Raw genomic sequence first — 12,890 nt, forward strand, 5'->3', positions numbered from 1 at the left:
GACCTCCCACTCCACAGACTTCATCTCTGCTTCCATTGGTGTCTTGAGGCCCCTGCCTTTTCCAGGGAAGCGTCCTAGAGGCATCAAGCAGCAGTTCTACTTCTGGCTCCCATTGAGGGACCAAGGTCCTGACCATATCTCTAACCAGCAGCCTGCAGAGCAAACTCATTTTGGATACTTTTAATAGAATTGTGTCCTTCCATTTATGATCCAAAGTTCATGACCATAAATGACTGCGAACATAGATCAAACAATAAATTCAAAGCTCAGACTTTTGGCTCTGCACCACAGACTGATACACTGATCACATTACTGCAGCCACTGTAACTATCCGTCTGCATCCATCCCTCCCTTAATATATGAACAAAATACTCGAACTCCTGCACGCTGGGTCTTCATCTCTAAATTCTGCAGAAAAGACAAGCTACCTATTTTGGGTAAAAAATAAAATAAACATTACATAAAACTTGATAGTTATAATTCTGAACTCGGCCACTTTGTAACTTTGCTTCTTGGCATAATTCTAACTCTAAGTGTATTATGACAAAATGAAAATCATTTTGTTGATAAAACAGCATTATAGCATGAACTGTTATGTTCTCAGGTATGATAAGATAAAATAAGACAGTGCCTTGACCCACAATAGGCAAGCAGGAAAAGGACAATATGATAGAAATAGAAACAGAACACAAATAAATTCTATGTCAGCAGAAGTAGAACAAAATGGTAATAAATAAGTAGAATTCACATAGTCACATAAAAAAATTTTGGTGATGCTGAATTGTGGATCTTGTCAATCAATCTCTTCCGTGCTGTGTCTCTTCAGCTATGTTCACACCAGCCTCGGCCACACACACGTTCAAGTCACCACTTTCAAAGTCAATGTAAACGTGCGTAAATGCACCTTTTGGTCTTCTATGGTCAAAATTCAAATGTCGCTACGCAAGATTTGAAAGTCTATCTCTAGCCTCTACATACAAATGGCACGGATATTGAAGGCATATGAAAAGTTCAACCATTTGAACTTTGACCAATCAGAGACTCTGATTCTGTAGTGACGTATATGGACAGCAACCTTTTAATTCACAGAAGTGCCAACTGTGTGAAAATTGATCTTGGATGAAAAATTCATACAGTAATTAGAATTTTGTGCCTGGTTGGAATCATTTGACACCAAGTCTTTCGTATATGTATCAGAATAGAGCTGTGAAAGAAAAAGCCTGGAAGAAAAGCTAAAAGATTTGCACCACTTTGACATTTTGCAGCAAGGCTCTTCCAACCGTAGGTGCATGTGCTAGTGTTGGGTTGTGAGAGTCCAGTATGAAAACCATCATGCTAAAAGTGTGTTCAAGAACCCATCTTCAGCATAGTCTTGGATGTGCGACACATTCCCTGTGTAAATGTAGCATCACAGAGAGACATGCATTCAGCATGCCAGACTTGGATACATTTCCATCACAAGCAGATCTTTGGTTTAGGTCTGTTATACTTATATTTGTATGAAGGTTTGAACTTGGAGAGTTTAAACAAGAGAGAAAATTGTGAAAATGTTCATGTCTGTTCGAAAAATGTTTATAAACTGTGTAGTTCGTGGTTTTACAGGATTAAAATATGATCTTGCTTTTCAGATTTCACCACACCTGTGTTATTTATGGAACTTATCCCCCTTGATTAATGAAGGAACTTTGTAATAACTTATAGCTCAGTTCATGTGTTTTGGGAGATTTATGTAATTATTTTTTGTAAAGATCACACGTCTGTGTTGAAAATGACAACAATCCTGATTGTGACCACAGAATGGGGGACAGATTTATGGACATCCTTCTTCACAAATGGAGGCGTCTGTTTTTGAGGGATGTCAAAGTGTTCTGCCTGAAGCTGGCAGGTGCCACCACAGATTTATTTTTTGTTTTTGTTCCAGTTGAGTTTGCTCTTGAAGAAAACATATCCGCACTAATGTAAGTCCATGACTCTGGTGTCCTTTGAGTCTCTAAGTTCACCACTGATGGTGAGGCTCACCAAAAACTTAAATATATAAACACATCTATTCACCTGGAGATTGTTCTTCTTTAAGTGGCCTTTAGTGGACGCAATCCAAAATATTTATCTCTGGTCCTGTTCATCCTTGTTCTTCCCAAACATAAAATAAGCATATTTTAGTCACAGCTTTATTGTTTTTTCCACAGTGTCACTATTTCCTGACTTTACAACAGAGCTCGTCTAACCACTGCTTAAAAAGCTATCCTTTCCTCATCTGCTCTTAATTACCTTATTATGATGCACTTCCCTCTCATCTGTCTCTCTGCCTTGCTAAACTGTGTCATACAAGTCCTCCCACGCCCTTTATTGGCCTTGCACCACCTCAATCCTCACTTTTTGCTGCACCTTTTTTTTTTTTTACTTCTGTCAGCGGTATGGTCTCTTTTAGTCTATGTTTTGCACCTCTTAGTCATTCATTTTTTTTCCACCAAATTCCTTTTTCCACCATCAATTAACCTTATGCCCTTCTTTTCCTTACCAAGTCCCAGCTAACTTAGTTCCAAGATTCTCTCACCTGTGCCTACCCAGTCATCTGAAGCAACCTGTAACAACCTGAATATTGCAAAAACAGTGGAAACTGTTGTTTATTCATAAAATTAATTTATTATCTGGCTTCACTCACCCCAACTGCTACTTTTCACTCTTTTCATTTAGATAAGATCAACACAACATGTATTCTTTTATGGGGCCATTTCCTTTAACCAAATATAATTCCTGCTACTTTCGGACAACTACCACTACAGTCATTTCCACACTGTGTCATGGTTTGGGTTTCTTTTGTATTGTTTTTTCCTTTATATCTTGTTCTGTCATGTTTGAGTTCTGTTTCCTGTTTTATTTTGAAAGGTTTTCTGTTTTCTCATGTTCTTGAGTTTTACTTCCTCTGTCCCAATCTGTCCTGATCATGTTCACCTGTGTCTTGTCATTCCTGTTTGTATTTAAGTCTTGTCTCTGCCTTCCTCTTGTGCTGGTCCATTAACGTCTCTCACGTAATGTCTTTAACGTCCCTGACCCCCTTCTGCCTTTTTCATGCTATGCCGCAGTAAGTTTAGTTGTAGTTTTGTTACCCTGCTCTTCAGTGCTTTTTGTTAGTCATTAAACCCTTTGTCCTGGAACCTTGTGCTCCCGTCTCTGCATTCTGGGTCCTTCATGCTACCACAGCCCCCCCAACCTTACACACTGCTTGGAAATGTGACCACAGTTTGTATCCTTAACCCTTGTGCTATCTTAGATGACCCCACCCTTACATTGACGTGTTCTCCCTACCATGACAAAGGTGGATAAAGGTGGAAAGATTTCATGTAATCCATGGACACCAGTGAAGATCACAAATCATTGAAAAAAAAGGTTCAGAGCACTGTCTTGTGGGTCTAGATGACCCGACTCCCAATATTATTGTGCCTAGGATAACACAAGGGTTAATAACAAACCGACCCATCACGTCCTGATCTCCTCTGTTTCCCTTCCCAGCATGTTCGTTGAAGCACTAATCACACATTTTAACCTACAGGGATAGCCTGCATCACCTCACCCTTCTCTCCCCTGAATCCCTTCGAACCCTCATCCTACCTGTGAGGCATGACCACTGATAACATTCACCATCACACCTTCAACTTCTCACTTTACTCTCATCACTCTCATGATGCTCTTTTTACCATCAAACCTTTTTTTCCCAGCATAATTTCTTATTCCGTTTCTGTTCGCATCACGAAAATCAGCTCAAGCTTCGTTCTTACCTTAGCTGAAAATTACCAAGACTTAGAACATACAGTGTGCTCCTATAAAGAATATACTGGAAATAAAGGAAAAAAACTCCGATCATAAATGGAGTTGTTTCTTTTTCTTACCATTATTAATCTGTAGTACACAGACATAGATGAAAATACAAGGATTTTTCTGTCTATTAGATTATTTTATTGTTGGGGTTTTTGTCAGAAAAGCTTTCAGTGTTGAAAAGCTTGTTCATTATCGTTTTACTTGGGGCCACATTTGTGAGAAAGAACCATTTATGGGATGAGCAGCAGTACTGATTGTGCGCTTTGTGCCCACAATAATGTGTTGTCCACTCTTCAATTGCTAAGCGGCTGCATTGCTGTTGTAACTGTCCTTTGTATTATCTAGTTCCTGTTTGAGTTTAGTGTTATATGTAATTGTTAGAACCAAAACACATCCATTCGTACTGAAAACAGCAAGAAGAACTGAAGTTCACTTCCCCCACTGCAGGACTTTGTTTCCTATTGCCTTTGCAGTGCTCTGATGTACAGAGCTCACATAACACACATCTGACATGATACCTCATAACGGTAAAAGATGAAAAATTGTTTTCATCCGTCTTCTATGTGTCATTCTTCACTCTGAAAAATAGGCTTTGGCTGGAAGACAATCACAAATGTGAGGCTGTAGTCTTTTATGAGTTAGCTGTGCTTCTGTTGTAAAGCTCTCTGTCTGAGCTAAAATCCTGTTTACTCCAATACATCGATGTTGGCTTTGAGCACATGTTATAAAAGCCGTCTCTGACTGAGGAAGGATGAGCCATTTTACATGTTCATGTTATTTGTCAAGAAAAAAAATCCATTCTAAAAATTGGCAGGAGTCCTGTCTGCTGAAGACGTTACAATCCTTTTCCAGCCAAATGAAAACAGTGTAAGTGGTCCTGTTTGACCACCATGTGAAGCTTTGCTGCATGTCATTATACTCCCATTTTATCTCAGCAATGATAATCAACAGTATTATGCAGAAACAGCCCTGGAGCAAAGGTAAGTCAGAACGGTGAGACTGGAAATTTGGATGTAATTTACTTAAAGTACCCCTATGATTAAAAAACAAAAGTCCCAGTGGTGTTTTAATTATGATTATGACGTTTTTAACCCAAATTGCACTACTTAAATGTCTCAAAAAAGCCACATTTTACGTTTATCTGAAGCCTCTGTTTCTTTAATCTCCTCTACATGGGCGTGGCCATTGGTGTTGAGGTGAGTAGCCCCGCCTTTGATACCCCTTGTTTGACAAAATCAGACACAAAGAAGAACTTTGATAAGTCCATGAAAAATCTTTTATTCTAAAATTATTCATTTGGCATAACTCAAGCAAACAAACTAAATGAATTAAATTTTGAAAGAAAAGTTTGAGGGTCTTTATCTTACTTACAGTTTGTGGTGTTTGCTGCTACACCTGCATGATGAACTTGGTCCGTATGGTTGCTGGTCTACTAAAATAACCCATTGAATAATAGGTAGTCAGACACTCCTCTTTAAGTTCAGGAGAAATTCTTCAACCTACTAATTTATTTATTTTTTCTTTCAGAAAGCTCGCAGCTGATCTTCAAGATATCCGTTTTAGTAAAAATGTGTGAAAAGATATGAGATCAGATAAGATAAGATAGGACTTTATTGATCCCCGGAGGGAAATTAGGTTGTCACAGCAGCCAAAACAACGAGAATAGCAATTGGAAAAATACGAAGTACAAAGCAGCAATGAGTAAGAATAAAAATAGTGATAATACAAGGTGGAAGTAAAACTCCAGGGGCCTCATTTATAAAACTTTGCGTAGGATTTGCGTCAGAAGTGGCGTACAGATGAAACATAGGACGTGCGTACGCACAGAAATATTCGGATTTATAAAACCGTGCGCACGCACATCCTACGCATCTTTCCCTTAATAAATCATAACCAATTCTAAATGCAGCGCAGCTTTTGCGGCTTCATGACACGCCCATATTTGCCCATAAATAGTCCGTGAAACGCCCACAAATGAATATTCATTGATTGCGAAACCATGGCACACACCGAGAGGAAATCAAAAAAACGTAACTTCAGTCAATGTGAAGTAGAAGTTATCGTTGGCGAGGTGGAAAAGAGGAGAAAAATGTTGTTTGGAGGGCACAGTGTGGGCATTACTGATGCCAAAAAGGCACGTGAGCGGCAAACGGTGGCAGACGCCGTAAATGCTGTAGCCCCACAACCTCGGACCGTGGCCGAAATAAAAAAGAAATGAAAGAAATGATCGGACATCAAAGTCGAGGCAAAAAAACGTCTAGCGCTGCATCGGCAGAGTGTGTCCGCCACGGGGGTGGGTGGGGGTGGGGGGTGGGGGGTGGACCGGAGCTGACCCCTCTTGATGAGAAACTGGCCGCTATTATTGGGGAATCCCTATTAAGTCCCCCTTATCGGTGTCCTCCTCCGCCTCAGTCACCTGACTGAGACGGAGGAGGATGCCGACGCGCCTGGTTCAGGGTGACACAGGTAAGAAAATAATTAAAATGAATGCAGTCAAGTCACATGTATGCAGGCTACACAATTACAGATTATTAATGTAGAACAATTTTATTTTAGTTGCTGGGTGTTCCAGCGGGGCCAGTGGTTACGATGCTGCAGCTGAGCAGCCGTCTGGCCCCAGCGTCTCCACGGCACGCGGCTCTCAACCCTCCAGCAGTGGACGTGTCCTCACTGATGCAGTCCTTGAAATGCAGAGGGAAGTCAGTAGTTCAATCAGAGAGGTGGCCAAGGAGTTGGGCGAAATCAAGACCGCCCTGACTGAAATAAACTGCACGATGAGGGAATTCTTGAATAAATAATATTTTCCACACCTCTTGTTGTTCTTTACAAGCGACGCATCACTTCCAAACGCTGGCGCACAGCAGCAGCAAATGGCTCAAATGCGTGGGGATGGGGTTCAGGGTCGGGGCCAACACAGCAATCAGCGCCAGGGGTGTAGAGGCACGTTTTTAAGCTGTGCCACATTGTGTAGCACAGCACATGCCGGCACGATTTGGCACACACTGTCACTTTCACGTGTTTCTTCCATCTGCCGACGGTGTCGCCGTTTCTCATTTCACCCGTTTTTGTGCGTACGCCTGGGTCAGAGCTTGTGTGGAGGACCGCACATTTTACCGTCAAGTTTGCTTCTTATAAATCTCAACTATTGCGTAGAGAGTGGCGTACGCCTTCTTTTGTGCGTACGCAACGTTTATAAATGAGGCCCCAGGTAATAAATAATGGATTAAATAAGGCAATAAATAGCAGCAGCGGCTTCAACAGTCCTAGACCGTGTTGTTGAATAGTCTGACTGCTGTTGGGATGAAGGACCTCCGGCAACGTTCCTTCTTGCACTGGGGGTGCAGCAGTCTTTGGCTGAACGAGCTACTCATGGTCCTCACCGTTGCATACAGGGGGTGAGAGGGGTTGTTCCGGATGCTGGACAGCTTGGTCTGCATCCTCCTCTCACCTACAGAGTCCACTGAGTCCAGGGGACAGCCCAGGACAGAGCTCGCTCTCTTGACCAGCTTGTCCAGCTTCTTTTTGTTCCTTTCATTGGTTCCTCCACACCAGCAGACCACAGCATAGAAAGTGGCTGATGCAACAACAGTCTCATAGAAGGTCTTGAGTAGTGGCCTACACACACCAAAGGACCTCAGGACTCGAGACGAGATGTTTTTTTTTCAAAACAACGACTCTAAACATGTCACAAATAGAACTGTGGTTACATCCGAAGAAGTTCATGCAAAACATAAAGGTACTTTTTTTGTGTGTGTAACTGCAATGTTTATGTATGTCTTAAAGTTAAAGGTTTGTCATAAAAGTAAATCTGGCCTAAGGCTAACTGCACTTACTGATAAAAACGGAAGCAATCCAATGAGTGTCGGTTAATTTTTTTTTAATTTGCATCTGACATTGAACTGGTTTAGATTCAGGTGCAGTTAGATTTGGAAGACTTTCCTTTTATATTTTGAGATGATTTGCTCAAGAATTTTATGTTACATTAAAAAAAAAAAAGTTATGACACTTTGTCGAAAGGTTTCATGATTTATCATCTTTTTATGTCTTTTTTTAGGGTCACCTCAACAAATCACAGGTCTCCATTTTCTCCTGTCAGAATCCTTCTTGTTTTCTTTATTACTTCCATAAACCTCCTCAATGGTCTTTCTCTTTTCTTTCCCACTGCTTCAGTTTCAACTTTCTTTCACTGCATGATACTTCATCTCCCTTCTTTGCATATTAACAAACAAAACTAAATCGTAACTCACCTGTACTGTTCCTCAGTCTCTTATGCTGCATTTACACCGGGCGCGATTCACCTGTCAAATTCGTGTCTGCAGCCTCTCTCTCTTTGATGCGCGTCAAATTTAGTGCTCTGCGCCTCGACGTCCTGGCCACGAGGCAACCAACGTTTTCTTGGACTTCATTTGTTGCTAATCATGGAAAACATGGTTGATGTTGAGCGAGTAGCTTGGGTTTGTATGTTTTGGAGAGCTCTAAAGAGGCTTTAGCAAGGACGTCCCTGTGTGTGGGTTCACCAGATCCTTCATAGTCTCTCCCGGTGCACTTCACTCATGCAGTGAGTGCTGCGCCCAGGTTACGGTTGTTTAAACGTTACTTCCGTCTGTCTCTGACTCAGTTTTAGCATTAACTGTAGCTGGGAAAAATCCAAATAAAACTGGGGGATCTTTTAATTTTTGTCTCGATGAAAATAGGATAAACATCATAAGCCCATGGAGCTAGAGTTATCACGCCCGCTATGACATCACCCGCTGTGGCTCTCCATCTGCCGGGCAGCCAATCGCCGGTGGACCATCATTGCGAGCTCCACTCCCCAGGGGCTGGCAGCCTGGGTGGTGGCGCACGATTGGTTTGTTGGATCCGCGGCAACTGAGCTGGCCAGCTTGCTATGCATTCCACCGGCAATTGGCTAGCGTAGAAGGCTCGATCTCTCCAGCTCCATGGGCTCTGTGAAAGGCTGGTGACCTGTCCAGGGTGGATCCCACCTTCACCCAACAGTAACCGGGGACGTTTCCGGCATCCCTGCGGCTCCAGCAGGTTAAGAAAATGGATGGAAGTTCAGGATCAAAAATCCCTGCATAGCGCAGCCACGTTCGATTTCTTTTTCTTCTCTACAGCAAAACTGTACGGCTGGATAGCTCCAATATTGTTCACCATTTTTGCTGCACCGCTAAATGTTAGGTTGGGGGTGTGAGGGGCTGCAAGATAGCAGGAGAGAGTGTAAATAAGTGAAGGATGGGAAATATGGCCAGGATTAAACCGCACCAATGGTCACACCCATAAATAAGTGGTGAATTTTTAATGATCTCCTGCATAAACTGTCCTAGAAAATGACACTTTATTTTTTTTTTATTTTGTTTGGGCTAAAAACAGCATAATCATAATTAAAAGACCACTGGGAATATTTTAACAACAGATCAAAAGATGATCTGAGTGGTACAATTCCACCCTGCAATGGATTCCCAGATAAAGCACCACAAGACTTTCCATCAAAGGATTAGAGATCTAAAAAAATATAAATTACAGGAGAACTTCATGGGAAATGACTCTGACAAATGTAACAAAAAGCTTGAGCACTCCTGTTTTGATTGCTCTAATTATGCATTGATAATAATTGATGTGATAAAAATGGAATAGTTACAGATGTTGGCTATTTAAAAGACTATAAAAAGCAACCCTATGACCTCAGAGGCTAGAGAGCAGGTGCAAGCTGTGAATGTTGAGCTTCTGCAGCTGCTTTACTGTTTCAGTACAAGACAGATCCTTGAGAAATCCCTTTATGTTTTTATCAATGGTTCTTTATGTCACACGTGTGCAGCAAAACATTTCTGACAAATCTGATTTCTGTCAATCTTTTAAAGTCAATGAAGGGCAACATCCAGTGGTGCTAGGATGTGAAAAGATCCTCTATTTTATGTCTCAACTTTTAAGCCTGATCGCTTTTTTTAACTTCTGCAACTGTTGTTGCTAGAATCTACATTGGTAACTTCCTCTCTGTAAACAGCACCTAACTGCTAAATATGAAGAGATGATGGTTTGTGCAATAAGCAGAATGCATGTGCTGCACTGTTTAAAAACAAAACAGAATATTTTCCTTCACACATATTTTCTCATGTATACAGTACGGGGATCACTAAAATTCATACATACACTGACTCAATGGAAATGTTCTACATTATCTAACCTGAAAAAAAAATATTTTGATATAATCCATTTTTTAATCTTTGAGCAAGGTACTTTTTAAAGTTGTCTTAGATAAAAATGTCATGTTCACAATCTAATTAACTGAATTAACTTTAGAATTATATTTTGATGTACACACAGACTCAGAACACATTTCTTCATGTAAACAATATTTATTCTTCCATGAACACATCTGCATCCAAATTTACAAACATGACATCTTTTAGATGTAGAAACAAAAAAACTGTTTCCCAATACCAATGCACTTTTCATTTAAGTGAGGGGGAAAAAAAGCATTAATGGTATGTCTCTTCATTTACCGGAATTATGCTTTAGAGAAGTAAATTATGAAAAATAAATGTTTTAAGTAATATTTTTTAACACTGAACTGAGTAGTATCCCCAAAATGGACCGAGATTAAGAAAGTGTACGTAAAAAAAAATCTGAAAATGTTTCCTTTCCATTCAAATATTTTTGACATTTTAAACAATATTCCAACAGACACAAAAGTGTGTCAAATTCTGTAACTGTCAAGGTCCTTTTTTTTGCATTTGCCCAAAACAAACACTTAACAACAAATACAATGACTTTCCAGGTTTTTAGTACAGTAATGCTGGTATTCCCCAAACATGGGCTCGTGTTTAAACCCTGAACACAAACAGCAAAACAATTTTTACCTTTTTTCAGAAGCATCAACAAAAATGTAAAAATCTAGGGATAAAGTGGAATTCAACCACCTACTTGAAGCTGGCTGTTCAGTCTGAAAACTTTTGGTGACATTTTTTTTCCCAACAAGCTCCATGAGGACGTTTTTAATGAATTCAAGAGGGTACTGCAGATTTTAAGGAAATATTTTAGGTTGAGTGCAAATATGAGTCCAAGGAACATGGCTGTTGCAACAGAGGGACTTCATTCAGAACCTGTTTTCCTTCAATCACTATCTTGATGTCTGTTGGTGGACAGAGAAGAGCCTCTCTCGCAGTGACAAAGATTGCCATGGTTTCAATCTGCACAGCATCAACTGTCCAGCCCATTCTGCAGACGTAAAAAAAAAATTAACAAATTAGGATAGGACTGGCGCGTCGCTCTAAAAAGTTTAATTTTGTTTTAGTTAAAAAAAAATAACCCTCAACGTGTATTCTCACTTTGCTTTATCAATGTTTGGGACTCGATATATATGCCTGTGACCCCATGGCTACGTTCACACCGCAGGCTGAAACGACCCAATTCCGATTTTTTTGCCCCTATGTGACCTGTATCTGATCTTTTCATGACAGTCTGAACGTCACAGATCCGATTTTTTCAAATGCGACCCAGGCCATTTGGGTATGTGGTCCTGAATCCGATACGTATCCGATCTTTTGAGATACGACCTGCATCTGAACGTCCAGGCCACATGTATCCGACCCGTACGTCATTGACACGCGACAAACGTCATCATTCTGCGTTGAATTAAGCGGGATGAGAACATAAACAACAACTATGGCGGACGATGCTTTTGAGACCAGTCAGTGGAAGTAAAGTTGAATTCCCAGCAGATAATGTAATTGCTTAAAATGTTGGGGGAAAACTCAAACGAATGTAAGCTTTGAAAAATTCCGACTGTATTGAAATGAGTGCTTTTGTCTTATTAGAGTTAAGAACTTCCCTTTATAAGATGCTGCTGTCGATCTTAATGTCTTTTAGTCTTTTTATATTCTAACTTATTCTAATTTATATTTTAGACTTTTTTAGGCACTAAATCATCTTATCTTATTTTAATTAATATTTGCATATTTTACCTGTTTTTATATTTTAACTTTCTTATTTTATTACTTTTACATTTTAGACTGTTTGAGTGTATTCTCACCCTTGGGCGGGGTGTTAATGTTCGGGCTCGAAGAGATTCTGTCCATGCTTGCCCCCTGGCATCTCTTGTTCCGACTCCCCGGGCTGCCGGGCCTGGTGCGCCCACGTTTGGTGCTCTGGGTCTGGGGGTTGGGGGTCTCTGGGGTGGGGGGTGCTGGGGATGAGTTGTGCTTGTGTTGCTTAGATGCTGACACCCCGGCCAACAGGAGGACAGGGCGGACGGCGCCTTCTGGGTTCTCTTTTCTTAAGCTCTCTTATTTCTCTTTTACTTGTGCTTGTTTTTGTGTGTTTTATTATGAGGGGCTTATTTATTATTTTACTTCATGTGTGGGGTTTGTTTTTATTGTATTCTTGTTTGTTTTTTATGGAAAGCACCTTGAGCTGTCTGTGTGACATGAAAGGTGCTTTATAAATAAAATTAATTTGAATTTGATTTGAATTTAGTGCGCATGCGTACATCAAACTCAACCTAATAATTGTGCCTTCACGAAATGAAAAAAAAAAAATCCACTTTGGTACCCTGCTATCGTTTACATTATAGTAAAGTAAATAAAAACAAAGACACTTTGCATAACTTATAAAGATTGACTTTAAGAGAGTAAATTATTTTTTTAATATTATTGCAATGAGTAAAAACGCATCAAACTCATGACAGCAATGGTTTGTTTACTTTTTTCTTTGTAGCTTTATTGATGAGGCCTTCAGTCTCACAGTAGTGACCTTCTATTTTAGTCTGGCAGGCATGAAAATTGTTCTGCATACTTCCTCCAAATATCATACCTGGCTAACATTCACATTTTCATTTCTATGCCCCATTCAGCATTGCTCTGGATAGCTCATCACAAGGATTTAACATTGTTCACCTTGACTTTTTCCACGCCTTGTAATTACACTGTTGCACCATTGTCTCTGTCATTTATATGCATGTTTCTCAAAATACTTTTTCAGATTGTTCTTCATTCATATCAAGCTGTTCTTTACATATGTATTTAAATCACAATATCATCTGCAAACATCATTGTTCTAAGGAGATCCCAACCTGA

This window comes from Oryzias latipes, chromosome 7, assembly GCF_002234675.1.
Source record: "Oryzias latipes chromosome 7, ASM223467v1".
Lineage (NCBI taxonomy): Eukaryota > Metazoa > Chordata > Actinopteri > Beloniformes > Adrianichthyidae > Oryzias > Oryzias latipes.